The following is a 12,553-nucleotide window of genomic DNA, read 5'->3' on the forward strand; positions in this document are numbered from 1 at the left end:
ACTTGATTGACAGTCCGGTCTGGAATGATTGACAGGTCCTATGGAGGAGGCAGCAGAGACTCTGCTGTCTTCATTTGGATTAATTCTGATATAATAACTGTTGGTTTATTTATCGGTGCAGCAGCAGAACATTTTCCACATACAGTTTTCCTGCCCGTTGGCTTGTTTTAACCAGTTTTCTACCTTCGGCTGATTCTACCAGCAGACACTGAAAGGACTCTGATAGTTCCGTAAGTAAATGTTTATTTTCGTATCGGTGCCGCTTTAATGCACTTTATATGCAGCTTTAGTGTCAGATGTAATGTGTGCTATGCACTCTAGATGTTGGTGGAGTTTGTTTCAGTGTGTGTTGACCAGAGAAGAAAGTTAGCATAGTAAATATTAGCTTTAATGTTAGCGATGCTAACCGAGCTAGCTGCTCAGTGGTAGCCTGATTAAAGCTAACGTAGCATCAAGCTAATGTGTTGAGTTTCATGTAAACAGCGGAAGTGTGTTGTGTTCCTGTAATGTGGTTCATTAAGTTCATAAAACTGTGGCTGGTTGACATTAATGTAACGTTCAGGAAACTTAAATGTGATTAAAACAGTAACGTTAATATTCTAGTTGTCAGTAATCAGCTTTAATTTGACACTAAAACAGACTCTGATAGTTTTAAATGACATCAGTTTCATCAATTTGTTGAAAATTGTCTCATTTGTTGTGATGTTGCTGCTGATTCATTAAAAGCAGATGATCCGTGTTGAAGATACGTTTAGTTCTATTATCAGAAGTACAAGAAGGAAAATGGAAGTTTAGTTCTGTTACATCAAAGATTTCAGGATTAAAATAACTAAATGAGTCTTTATACCTCAAACTTTATTTTTACAATAAAGAAATAATGAAATAATCACAGATAATAAAAATATAAATAGCAGAGAAAACCTGAGAGAATAATTTCCTGAAAAGTCTGTGAAGGAAAAGCAGCTTTTTATCCTGAAAGATCAGAATCAGCAACATCTGCATCTGACAGCATCAAGTCAACCAGAAAGAAAAGAAAAAAGAAAATGACTTCTTTCTGATCACATCTGTTCCACTGCTCACAGTCTGCTGCTGCTCACATTCTTCACATTTATAGTCCACTTTTAAAAGTTCAGCAGACAGGTGCTCTGCTTTGGAGTGTGACGATGTCGTTGGTGATGTGGAGAGTGAAGTTTCCGTTTCACCCACAGCGTGCTTTAGAGCAGCCGGGTCGGACTTGATGTTTGAAATACTGACCGACAGCTCAGATTTAACTGTCTGTAGTTCCATTTTGATGGGTGTTAAACTTTCACTCAAAGCCGCCAGGAGCTGGGTGTTTAAAATAACTGCCGTCTCGTTACAGAGTGAAAGTAGCAGTTCCTCCTTAAGGTCAGAGATTGCAGCATCTGAGGGCCTCTTCAAAAGAAGACGTAGTTGATGAAGGCGTTCTGGAGCAGGACCAGAAAGACCATGACCAAGCAGCCTTGAGATCTTAGGCAGCATCTCCCTCGGGTGGGTGTCAACGGTGTTCATGGTCAGGTCTGTGGTAATCCCGTCAAAAAACAAGACAGAAAAAAATCTACATTATAAATCAACATATAACCAAAGCACTCTGTGTATAATGCCATAGTATAGGATGTAGTTCAGAAAATGTCAAAGTATAGTATACTTTTCAAGAATAACATAGTATGGCCTGTAGTTCATAGTATAGCATGTCGGCAAAAAAACTCAACTGATTATTATGTGGTTCAAAAAGTGCAAAATGATAGGATGTTGCCTAAAATTGTCATGTATGATATGTGGTTCAAAAAATGTCACAGTGCAGTATATTGTCAAAATAGTATGTTATTCAAGAAAACATCAGAGTATATGTCGTCTAAAAAATGCCATAGAGTAATATTTCATTGCACAAGTAAAAGTATAGTAATTTTTAAAACTGTTTAAATTCTTGTATATTGCTAAAAAACTAAAAAAACTAAAACAAAAAAAAGTCATAGTAATATGTCAATTTAAAAGCCTATAGTATAGCGTGTCGCCCAACAAAGGTCATAGTATAGCATGTCGCTCTAAAAACATCATAGTATAGCCTTTGGTCCAAAAAACGTCATAGTATAGCATGTCGTCCAAACAAAATCATAGTATAGCATGTCGCTCTAAAAACGTCATAGTATAGCATGTCACTCTAAAAATGCCATTGTATAGCATGTGGCTCAAAAAACGTCATAGTTTAGCATGTCGTCCAAAAAACATCATAGTATAGCATGTCGCCCAAAAAACGTCATAGTATAGCATGTCACTCTAAAAACGTCATAGTATAGCATGTTGCTCTAAAAACTCATAGTATAGCATGTCGCTCTTGAAACGTCACAGTATAGCATGTCGCTCTAAAAATGTCATAGCATAGCGTGTCGCTCTAAAAACGTCATAGTATAGCATGTCGCTCTTAAAAACGTCATAGTATAGCATGTCGCTCTAAAAACGTCATAGTATAGCATGTCGCTCTCAAAACGTCATAGTATAGCCTTTGGTCCAAAAAACGTCATAGTATAGCATGTGGCTCAAAAAAAGTCATAGTATAGCATGTTGCCCAAAAAATGTCATAGTATAGCATGTCGCCCAAAAAACGTCATAGTATAGCATGTCGCTCAAAAAACGTTATAGTGTAGCATGTCACTCTAAAAATGTGACAGTATAGGATGTCGCTCAACAAAAGTCATTGTATAGCATGTCGTCCAAAAAACGTCAACGTATAGCATGTTGCTCGAAAAACGTCATTGTATAGCATGTCGTCCAAAAAACATCATCGTATAGCATGTCGCTCTAAAAAAATCATCGTATAGCATGTCGCTCTAAAAACGTCATAGTATAGCATGTCGCCCAAAAAACGTCATAGTATAGCATGTCGTCCAAAAAAACGTCATAATATAGCATGTCGCTCAAAAAACGTCATAGTGTAGCATGTCGCTCTAAAAACATCGTAGTATAGCATGTCGCCCAAAAAACGTCATACTATAGCATGTTGCTCTGAAAACGTCATAGTATAGCCTTTGGTCAAAAAAAAGTCATAGTATAGCATGTCGTCCAAAGAACATCATAGTATAGCGAGTCACTCTTAAAACATCATAATATAGCATGTCACTCTTAAAACATCATAGTACAGCATGTCGCTCAACAAACGTCATAGTATAGCATGTAGCCCAAAAAACGTCATCGTAAAGCATGTCGCCCAAAAAACGTCATCGTAAAGCATGTCACTCTAAAAACGTCATAGTATAGGATGTCACCCAAAAAACGTCAGAGTATACCATGTCATCCAAATAACTTCATCGTATATAGCATGTCGCTCTTGAAACGTCACAGTATAGCATGTTGCTCTAAAAACGTCATAGTATAGCATGTTGCTCTAAAAACGTCATAGTATAGCATGTCACTCTAAAAATGCCATTGTATAGCATGTGGCTCAAAAAACGTCATAGTTTAGCATGTCGTCCAAAAAACATCATAGTATAGCATGTCGCCCAAAAAACGTCATAGTATAGCATGTCGCTCTTGAAACGTCACAGTATAGCATGTCGCTCTAAAAATGTCATAGCATAGCATGTCGCTCTAAAAACGTCATAGTATAGCATGTCGCTCTTAAAAACGTGATAGTATAGCATGTCGCTCTAAAAACGTCATAGTATAGCATGTCGCTCTCAAAACGTCATAGTATAGCCTTTGGTCCAAAAAACGTCATAGTATAGCATGTGGCTCAAAAAAAGTCATAGTATAGCATGTCGCCCAAAAAATGTCATAGTATAGCATGTCGCCCAAAAAACGTCATAGTATAGCATGTCGCTCAAAAAACGTTATAGTGTAGCATGTCGCTCTAAAAATGTGACAGTATAGGATGTCGCTCAACAAAAGTCATTGTATAGCATGTCGTCCAAAAAACGTCAACGTATAGCATGTCGCTCGAAAAACGTCATCGTATAGCATGTCGCTCTAAAAAAATCATATAGCATGTCGCTCTAAAAACGTCATAGTATAGCATGTCGCCCAAAAAAGGTCATAGTATAGCATGTCATCCAAAAAAACGTCATAGTATAGCATGTCGCTCAAAAAACGTCATAGTGTAGCATGTCGCTCTAAAAACATCGTAGTATAGCATGTCGCCCAAAAGACGTCATCGTATAGCATGTCGCCCAAAAAACGTCATACTATAGCATGTTGCTCTGAAAACGTCATAGTATAGCCTTTGGTCAAAAAAACGTCATAGTATAGCATGTCGCTCTAAAAACGTCATAGTTTAGCATGTCGCTCTAAAAACTTCATAATATAGCATGTCGCCCAAAAACCGTCATGGTATAGCATGTGGCTCAAAAAACGTCACAGTTTAGCATGTCGTCCAGAGAACATCATAGTATAGTATGTCACTCTTAAACATCATAGTATAGCATGTCGCTCAAAAAACGTCATGTTGCCCAAAAAACGTCATGGTATAGCATGTCGTCCAAAGAACATCATAGTACAGCGTGTCGCTTTTGAAACATCACAGTATAGCATGTCGTTCTAAAAACGTCATAGCATAGCATGTCGCTCTAAAAATGTCATAGTATAGCATGTCGCCCAAAAAACGTCATAGTATAGCATGTTGCTCAAAAAACGTCATAGCATAGCATGTCGCTCTAAAAACGTCATAGTATACTATGTCGAAAAAAAATGCGGTTTTTCAACATGTTGTGAAAACATGCCATGTGATGAAATAATGTAAAGCAGGCTGCGAAAAACACTCCAGAAATGTTTTCTTTGAAACAAAAATCATCATGAATTTTGGCGCAAAAAAAACGCCATAGTATGTAGTCAAAAATATTCAAAAAACATCATGGTTTAGTATGTCGTCAAAAGTGTCACAAAAACGTCATAGTTTAGTATGTGGTCAAACATGTCACCAAAATGTCATAGTTTAGTATGTGGTCAAAAATGGTGAAAAAACATGTATGATATGTAATATTTTCTAAAAAAAAAAAAATAAAAAAAATATTATAATATAGTTTGGAGTTGTCTGTGAAAAAAAGTCATAACGTCATAAAATTGTTGTCTTCACTTATGTTATAAAAATGTCAAAATGTAATACATTCGTAAAATGATCATAATATGGCATGTCAAAAACCGACATAGGAAGGTATTTTATGTCATCATGTAGTGTTGCTAAAAAAAGCATGTCGCTCTAAAAACGTAATAGTATAGCATGTCGCTCTAAAAACGTCATAGTATGCCATGTCGATCAAAAAACGTCATAGTATAGCATGTCGCTCTAAAAACGTCATAGTACAGCATGTCGCTCTAAAAACGTCATAGTATAGCATGTCGCTCTAAAAACGTCATAGTATAGCATGTCGCTCTAAAAATGTCGTAGTATAGCATGTCGCTCTAAAAATGTCGTAGTATAGCATGTCGCTCTAAAAATGTCATAGTATAGCATGTCGCTCTAAAAATGTCATAGTATAGCATGTCGCTCTAAAAACGTCATAGTTTAGCATGTCGCTCTAAAAACTTCATAATATAGCATGTCGCCCAAAAAACATCATGGTATGGCATGTGGCTCAAAAAACATCATAGTATAGCATGTCGCTCTAAAAACATAGTATATCCTTTGGTCCAAAAAACGTCATAGCATACTATGTCATCCAAAAAACATCATAGTACAGCATGTCGCTCTAAAAACATTATAGTATAGCATGTCGCTCTAAAAACGTCATAGTATAGCATGTCACTCTAAAAATGTCATAGTATAGCCTTTGGTCCAAAAAACGTCATAGTATAGCCTTTGGTCCAAAAAACGTCATAGTATAGCCTTTGGTCCAAAAAATGTTGTTTTGTCCCGGCTGTCTGAAGTAGGTGAGGAACAACACAAAAACAGTCCAAACGCTGGTTTCCAGAGGGTTAGACGAGTATTTATTTGAAAGAGGAAGTTTACAACAACACATGTGAGGGGGTTAAAAGCAAATGGGTGTTAGTAAAATAAAAATAAATAAACAGAACTAAAAGTGAACTTCATGTTGGCATTGATGGGCATTCCAACCAGGAACAAAGTAAACGATAATCAATACGAAAAAAAAACTCTTCCTGTTCACCTCTTCAAGCCCAAAAACACACCGCAGTAGCATCCTAAACTAAAACTACCAATGGGTTCCCTGTTTTCCTTTCTGAACAATTCAAAGGTCCCTCTCTATCTCCCCACACATCCACCAACCACTGGAACACATCTCCAAAGTTCTGCCAGGCCAGCTCAGCTTCCCCTCAGAAGAAGTTCCACCACCTGCCAGATGAAGGAGCCTTTTGAGAGGCAGCTGGCATCGTGATTGGACTGTATTTTGGTCTGTTCCAATCCAGCTTCAGCTCCAGAGACGGCAGGCGGGACGAGTCAACGGAGGCCGGGTGGACGAAGGCATGCAGCTGAGTACAATCCAGAAAACAACAGAGGAGGAGTGCAGTGGCCCAGGGCCAGAACAACCAGAGTAGCATCATATGTCTCTTAGAAAACATCATAGTATAGCCTTTGGTATGAAAAAACGCCATCATATACATCGTATATTGTACAAATAAGTCAAAGGAAAGAGACATACATTGTAGAATTGTAGTAATTGTGGGCTGACTGATTTACTGATTATCAGTATTTTATTTTTTACTGATTTACGGTAATAAATACATTTAAAAATGGCGCTACTTTGGCTCTGAACCTTTATCTACCTGTGGTCGCTCTGTCTTCTGGAGTGATTTGATTGGTTATACGTCACAAATAAAACTCCTTTAACTTAACATCTGTCAACAAAACAAAAACGTATCAACAAAGTTTCCTGTTAGAGTTTGTGTTCTTCTAAGTTTAACTCCAAGATTTTAAATACTTTCATTTACTGCAAATGAATATCGACTGCAAATGAATATCGACTCCAAATGTCTCACTAATAATCATTATCAGCCTTAAAAACCCACAAAACACCCCTCTATACTCGACCACATTTAGTACAGTCCGGTTCCCCCTTCTATAAATCTGCTTGGAATCTTCCACTTCCTGTTTGTCAAAGTGGCCTTCTACCTGGACAGGTTTTGTTGGAGCTCATGCAACAAACATTTTGGGTAACTGCACTTTAATATGGATGGATGACACTGAATTAGAGTCTGTTTTAATGAGACTGAGTTAAGATGTGTAGCTGTCATTAAATAGGAAATTATTTCTCAGAATTCACAGATGAAAGTCTGAAATGTTTGCTAGGTTAGCGTCCCACATGTTCTTTGGCTCAGCTAAAGCTAACTCTCTCCAACTTCTGGATCTCTTGAGTTACTTGTTGTTAAAATATCTTGCTGTAGGTGCTGAAGCTCAGAAAGTCTGAGATGGTTGTTCAAAATAAGCTCATTCTCAAGTCTTATCTGAACTGTCCTCTTTTGTTTGAACTTTCCCTAAACTTAGGAGTTAATGACAGAGCAGCACATCCAGACTCAGTCTCATTTATGTAGAGATTAAACTTGAGTGTCATTCATTGATGTTAAAGTGCAGTTTTTCAAATGTTTGTTGCACATGCTCCCAACCAAACCAGTCCAGGTGGAAGACAATGTGAAGAGAAAGCTCCAGAGGATGAATATCCCACATTTACGTTGGAAATAAATGTCCTTTAATTAGACATTGTCATGCAAAAGTTGGATTTCCCTTTAATGATGTTCAAATCTTTGTTGAATGTTTTGATGATGTTGGTTTCTTAATGTTTTCTGACACTCAGCCCCAAAGATTAAAACCTTCTACAGCTCACAAGCTGCAACAATTCACACATTATCAACTATCTTTCTGACTAAACTAAGATAAAAAGTGAAAAACTGTCTGATTCCTGCATCATGAATGTAAATCTTTTTGGTTTTTATGATAGTAAACTGAATATATTTGGGTTTGACATTGTATAAACCAAAACAAGAAATTAATTACTGGAGAAAACAATCAACAGATTAATGGACAAAGAAAATGTGTTTTCCAGCATATATGGCTGAATTACTCCAACATTAAAAGATACATACAATTTTTATTCAATTTTATTTATATAATGCCAATTACAGGTCAAATTGTCTCAAGACGCTTTATTTTTATATTTTTTTGTCATATTTAAAATATGACAAAGTAAGAAATTTAAAGCTCTTGACTAATCCAATTTATTATTTGTTTTTAGGAGACTAATGGACAATTGAAATAACTTTCTCCACTAAAACTAATAAACATGAGGTCAGATAGAAGGAACAGTTTTAAATACTGCAGTCCCACGATGACAAGAATAAAGTTTGTCAACAAAAACTGCTGGTGGATTCCATTAAAGTCCTAATAAATGATAATAAAGTGTGATACTAAAGGTTTGTGGTGCTAAAAATCTCCAAGTAAAGATATCAAGTTGAACATCTGGATGGAGGTTGATAAAAGTTGACCTTCTTTCATTTCTCTGGCGCCGACTCCATGGATTTTATGGATGGTGGTTAAAGACCTGCTCTTCTAGTCGTCGTCCTTCTAGTTGCTGTAAAAAGTCAGTCCATCCTCGCTGACTTCAACACCTCTTCATGACAACTTGTTCTGCCTCCAACCTCGTGGAAACTCCAGAAACTCGGGAAAACCCGTGGAGACTCGAAGAACTCCTGGAGACTCGAAGAACTCGTCGGGCGGGGGAAGGTGTGGTGGGGAGGTGGGGGAGTAGAGGGGGGAGGCCGCCACCCATCTCCCCGCCTCCTCCCCGCCCTGACTCCACCCAGACTCCGCCTTGGCTCTGCCCATGTGGTCACTTGAGGAACTACGATGCCAAAGGGACGACGAAATCATTTCTTTTCATCTGATCTGTAGCTCAGTGAGTTAAGGATTTGCCTATGGAGCTGCAGGTCGCCGGTTCAAGACCAGACACTTCTTAAATTTTATCAAAATCTTGACAAAGACAAACAAAGAAAAGGGCCAGTGGCGGGTCTTGAACCTGCGACCTTCCACTTGGTAGTCCTCTTCTTATCCCCCTGAGCTATCCGCTCAGATACTAATTCTTCTTTTTTTTGCGCATTTGTCATCTATTTTTTGTCATTTTTGAGTTTTTTTTTAACTCGAGTCTCGACTTGACCGTTTTTCTCAGGAGGCTGGACTTCAGCCTTTGTGCCGGAGGGTTGAACCCTCAGTTCCAAGACTTTCCAAGCCTCCACACCTCCCGAGTCCTCAGGACTTGAGCTTTCACACAGTCTGAGGGCTGAAATTTTCTAAGTCCCACAGTAGTTCTCTGTTGGATTGAACCTTCAGACAGTCTGAGGACTGAAAACCTCGAAGTTCTTGAGTAGTTCTCTGTTAGTTTGAACCTTCAGACAGTCTGAGGACTGAAAACCTTGAAGTTCTTGAGTAGTTCTGTGTTAGTTTGAACCTTTAGACAGTCTGAGGACTGAAATTTTAAAAGTTTCTCAGTACTTCTCTGTTAGTTTGAACTTTCTGGTTGACAGAAGCCTTAAAACTTGTGACCATGAGTCTTGATTTCACATTTAGACCATCCATCTGAGTTCTTGTCAGACCTTCACCAGTGGGTTTTTTAGAAATCCTGAACAAACTTTGATTCTCTTCACTGAACAGTAAAGTTTGTGGAGATCAGAGGTAACATTAGTTTGATCAATGCCTTCAACTACTAGTAGACTTTATCTGGAAATCAGTTTTCTGAAATGAGTTCTTAGCAAATCTGTCCACAATCAAACCAAGAACATAAAAAGAGGAAATGTTTGAAGAAACAACTTGATGTTTTCATTTCAGACTAGAAAACGCTTTAAGGTCTTTATCTGTTTTTGCTCTTTTTGATCATTTTATTGTCTCTTCTGTTTAATTTGATCTCACTGGTGTCTTTTCAAATGTTTTGTCTTGAGTTTGATTCTTCTTAAATGTTTAGAAAATAATAAAAGGTGAGAAAGGAGCAAAACTAATGTCTGATTTGATTTCCAAATGTTTTGTCTTTTTTAATGTGTAATTGTTTTTTTTTCAAATGTTTTATCGGCTTGTTTGAAAAATTTCCTTTTCTTTCCCAATTTTTAATTTTTTGATTAAACCTTTCAGGTTTTTCTTTTTAAATATTTTACCACCTTTTAATGTTTAATTTTCTTTTTAAATGCTTCATTGTATTTTCTGTTTAATTCCTATTTAAAGTTTTATTGTCTTTAAGATTTAATTTTCTTATTAAATATTTAATTTTTTAATTAAATGTTTTGTCTTTTTAAAGGTTTAATAATCTAATTAAATGTTTTGTATTTTTAAAATGTTTAATATTCTTGTTTAATTGTATTTTTTATGTTTATCTAAAATATTTCATCTTTAATGTTTAATATTTGTTTAAATAATTTTGTTTAATTTCATAGCTACGTTTTGTATCTTCTGTTTAATTATCTCAATATTTTGTCTGTTTAATATAATTTAATTGTACTTAATGTATAATTTTTCTTGTGAAAAGTTTTATTGTAGTAAATGCTTTTTTCCTTTGATTTAATTGCTTTTTTAATGTAGTTTATTTCTTTAATCTTTTTTTCTGTCAAGATTTTAACCCCAACCTTAAAAATGAAACAAACCCTTAAATCACAATGAAAATACTTTTGTTGTCACAATCATGACTTAGTCAATTATTCAGTTTATCAATTCAACTTTATTTATTTCGCACCTTTTACACAGATGACAAAACTAAAGAAGCAAAAAGAAAAAACTATGCTAAAACAATGATTAAAACTCAATAATATATTAAAAAAAAAAAAAAAAAAAGATTTAACATGGTAATAAAATATGTTGTGTCCAGGGGATGGGGGGAGTTTATTGAAGTCTTCTTGGTAAATCATTTAAAATATAAACTTGATATTCAGTCTAAGGAAACTGCAGAGTGACAGAAGAACCAACAATATCTCCTGTTTTCTCCTTTAATGAGTCGACTCTTCTTGTGCTTTCAGACCAAAGAACTACAGACTCTTCACAACCTGCTCAAACTCTTGGTACAGGACTTCACCACACGGGTCAAGAAGGTTCCCGTCTCATTTCTACTCTGAAGATCACCTTCTCCTGCTCAAACTGCTGACAAATGTTTCTGCTGCTCTAAAGTCTGGTCTCCAGAACTTCCTACAAACTCTCAAAGTCTCTTCTGCTGCAGGTTGCTTTGTAGAACTGTTACAGAAAACCTCACTAAACCACATGGAGGGGCCTCAAGATAGTTTTCCAAATGAAACCATACAAAAACCAAACTAGCACAACCCAAACGCTAAAGTCTCCTGCAGCCTACCAGAGAACCTCTGAGAACAGAGAATCAGGACAGGAACTCTTACCTTCTGGACAACCATCCTTGGTTCACAAACAAGAATACAGAATGTGTCTGACCAAAAACCTCTGAAGACTCACTACAGCCAAGATAAAGACACAGCTGCACCAAATCCACTAATCACTGCACACATTAGCACCATGTGCTAACTGTGGCTAAAGAACCACATTTACTAAGACAACTATCCAGTACAAAGCCCTAAAACACACCAAGAAACACATTAAAGACAATTTTACTGCTGGAGGCTGCAAGCCAACGCCTAAAGAACAAACTAAAGCAAGGAACCAAACCCGGTTCTGTGGTGAAGAGAAGCAGAGGAAATGTTTGTCTGCAGCTAAATAAAGCAGGAAGACACTGAGCTGCTCAGGTGTTCCTGATAACACCAAGCTGCTCAGGTGTTCCTGATAACACCAAGCAGCCACCTGGACAGCCAATAGGAACACAGCTTACTCCATATTCTATTCTATTCTATTCTATATTCATGGTTTGGAGTAATATTCTCCTCTAAAATCTTCTAATGTAGACCTAAAAGGTTTATCTGATGGTATATTCTACCCAACATCCTGGAACATTTACCTAAAAGGTTGGTTTAATGGTACATTCCCAGAAGAACCCTTGAACATTGGGCTTAATGGTATATTCCACCCAAAATACTTGTACATATACCAAGAAGTCAGTGTAAAGAAATGTAGACCTAAAAGGATTGTTTAAAGGAATATTTAAACGATTAAATTCATTATTTAATAATCTGTTATCAGTCAGAACCCTGGCAAACTTATTTTCATCATTTTTTTTTAGTGGAAGTCACAAATAAAGGAGCTCTTGGTTTTTCTCAGCGTTACTGAGTCAAAAGCTGCTGTTTCAACACACATACGTTCACATGCATCCACAAACCTCTCAGCACTCAAACACCCACAGACAGGAGGCCGGCTGAGCCGAGGCTCGGCGGCGTCCTCAGACCCACGAGTCGGGGAGTCGCTGAACTTGTTGGTCCGGTTTGAAGGCCTCTGTGTGGTCCAGTAGAAGTCCACGTAGTCGGTGTTGGCTTTGAACCACAGCGACTGGCCACCATCAGGTGGACCAGCTCGTCCTCGTAGGACTCCTCCTGTAGCCTTGAGGGAACCACAGGAACATTCAGTAGCTGTTGGAGTTCTTCCTGTCAGGCTCGTGGTAGAACGGCTCTGAAGAATCTTATACTTGTCTTATCTGGAACAATCTAACAGCCTAAACTGTTAACAGCG

At 37.2% G+C, this 12,553-nt stretch overlaps 1 long non-coding RNA gene across 1 annotated transcript; it reads left to right on the plus strand.

Annotated features, from left to right (window-relative positions):
- The first annotated feature begins 726 nt into the window (after positions 1–726).
- LOC129348599 (uncharacterized) lies at positions 727–6,701 on the plus strand. Its single transcript, XR_008601197.1, has 2 exons — positions 727–1,509; positions 6,201–6,701. It is a non-coding gene; the product is annotated as an uncharacterized LOC129348599 (long non-coding RNA).
- Positions 6,702–12,553: the final 5,852 nt, after the last annotated feature.

Source organism: Amphiprion ocellaris, chromosome 3 (genome assembly GCF_022539595.1).
Source record: "Amphiprion ocellaris isolate individual 3 ecotype Okinawa chromosome 3, ASM2253959v1, whole genome shotgun sequence".
NCBI lineage: Eukaryota > Metazoa > Chordata > Actinopteri > Pomacentridae > Amphiprion > Amphiprion ocellaris.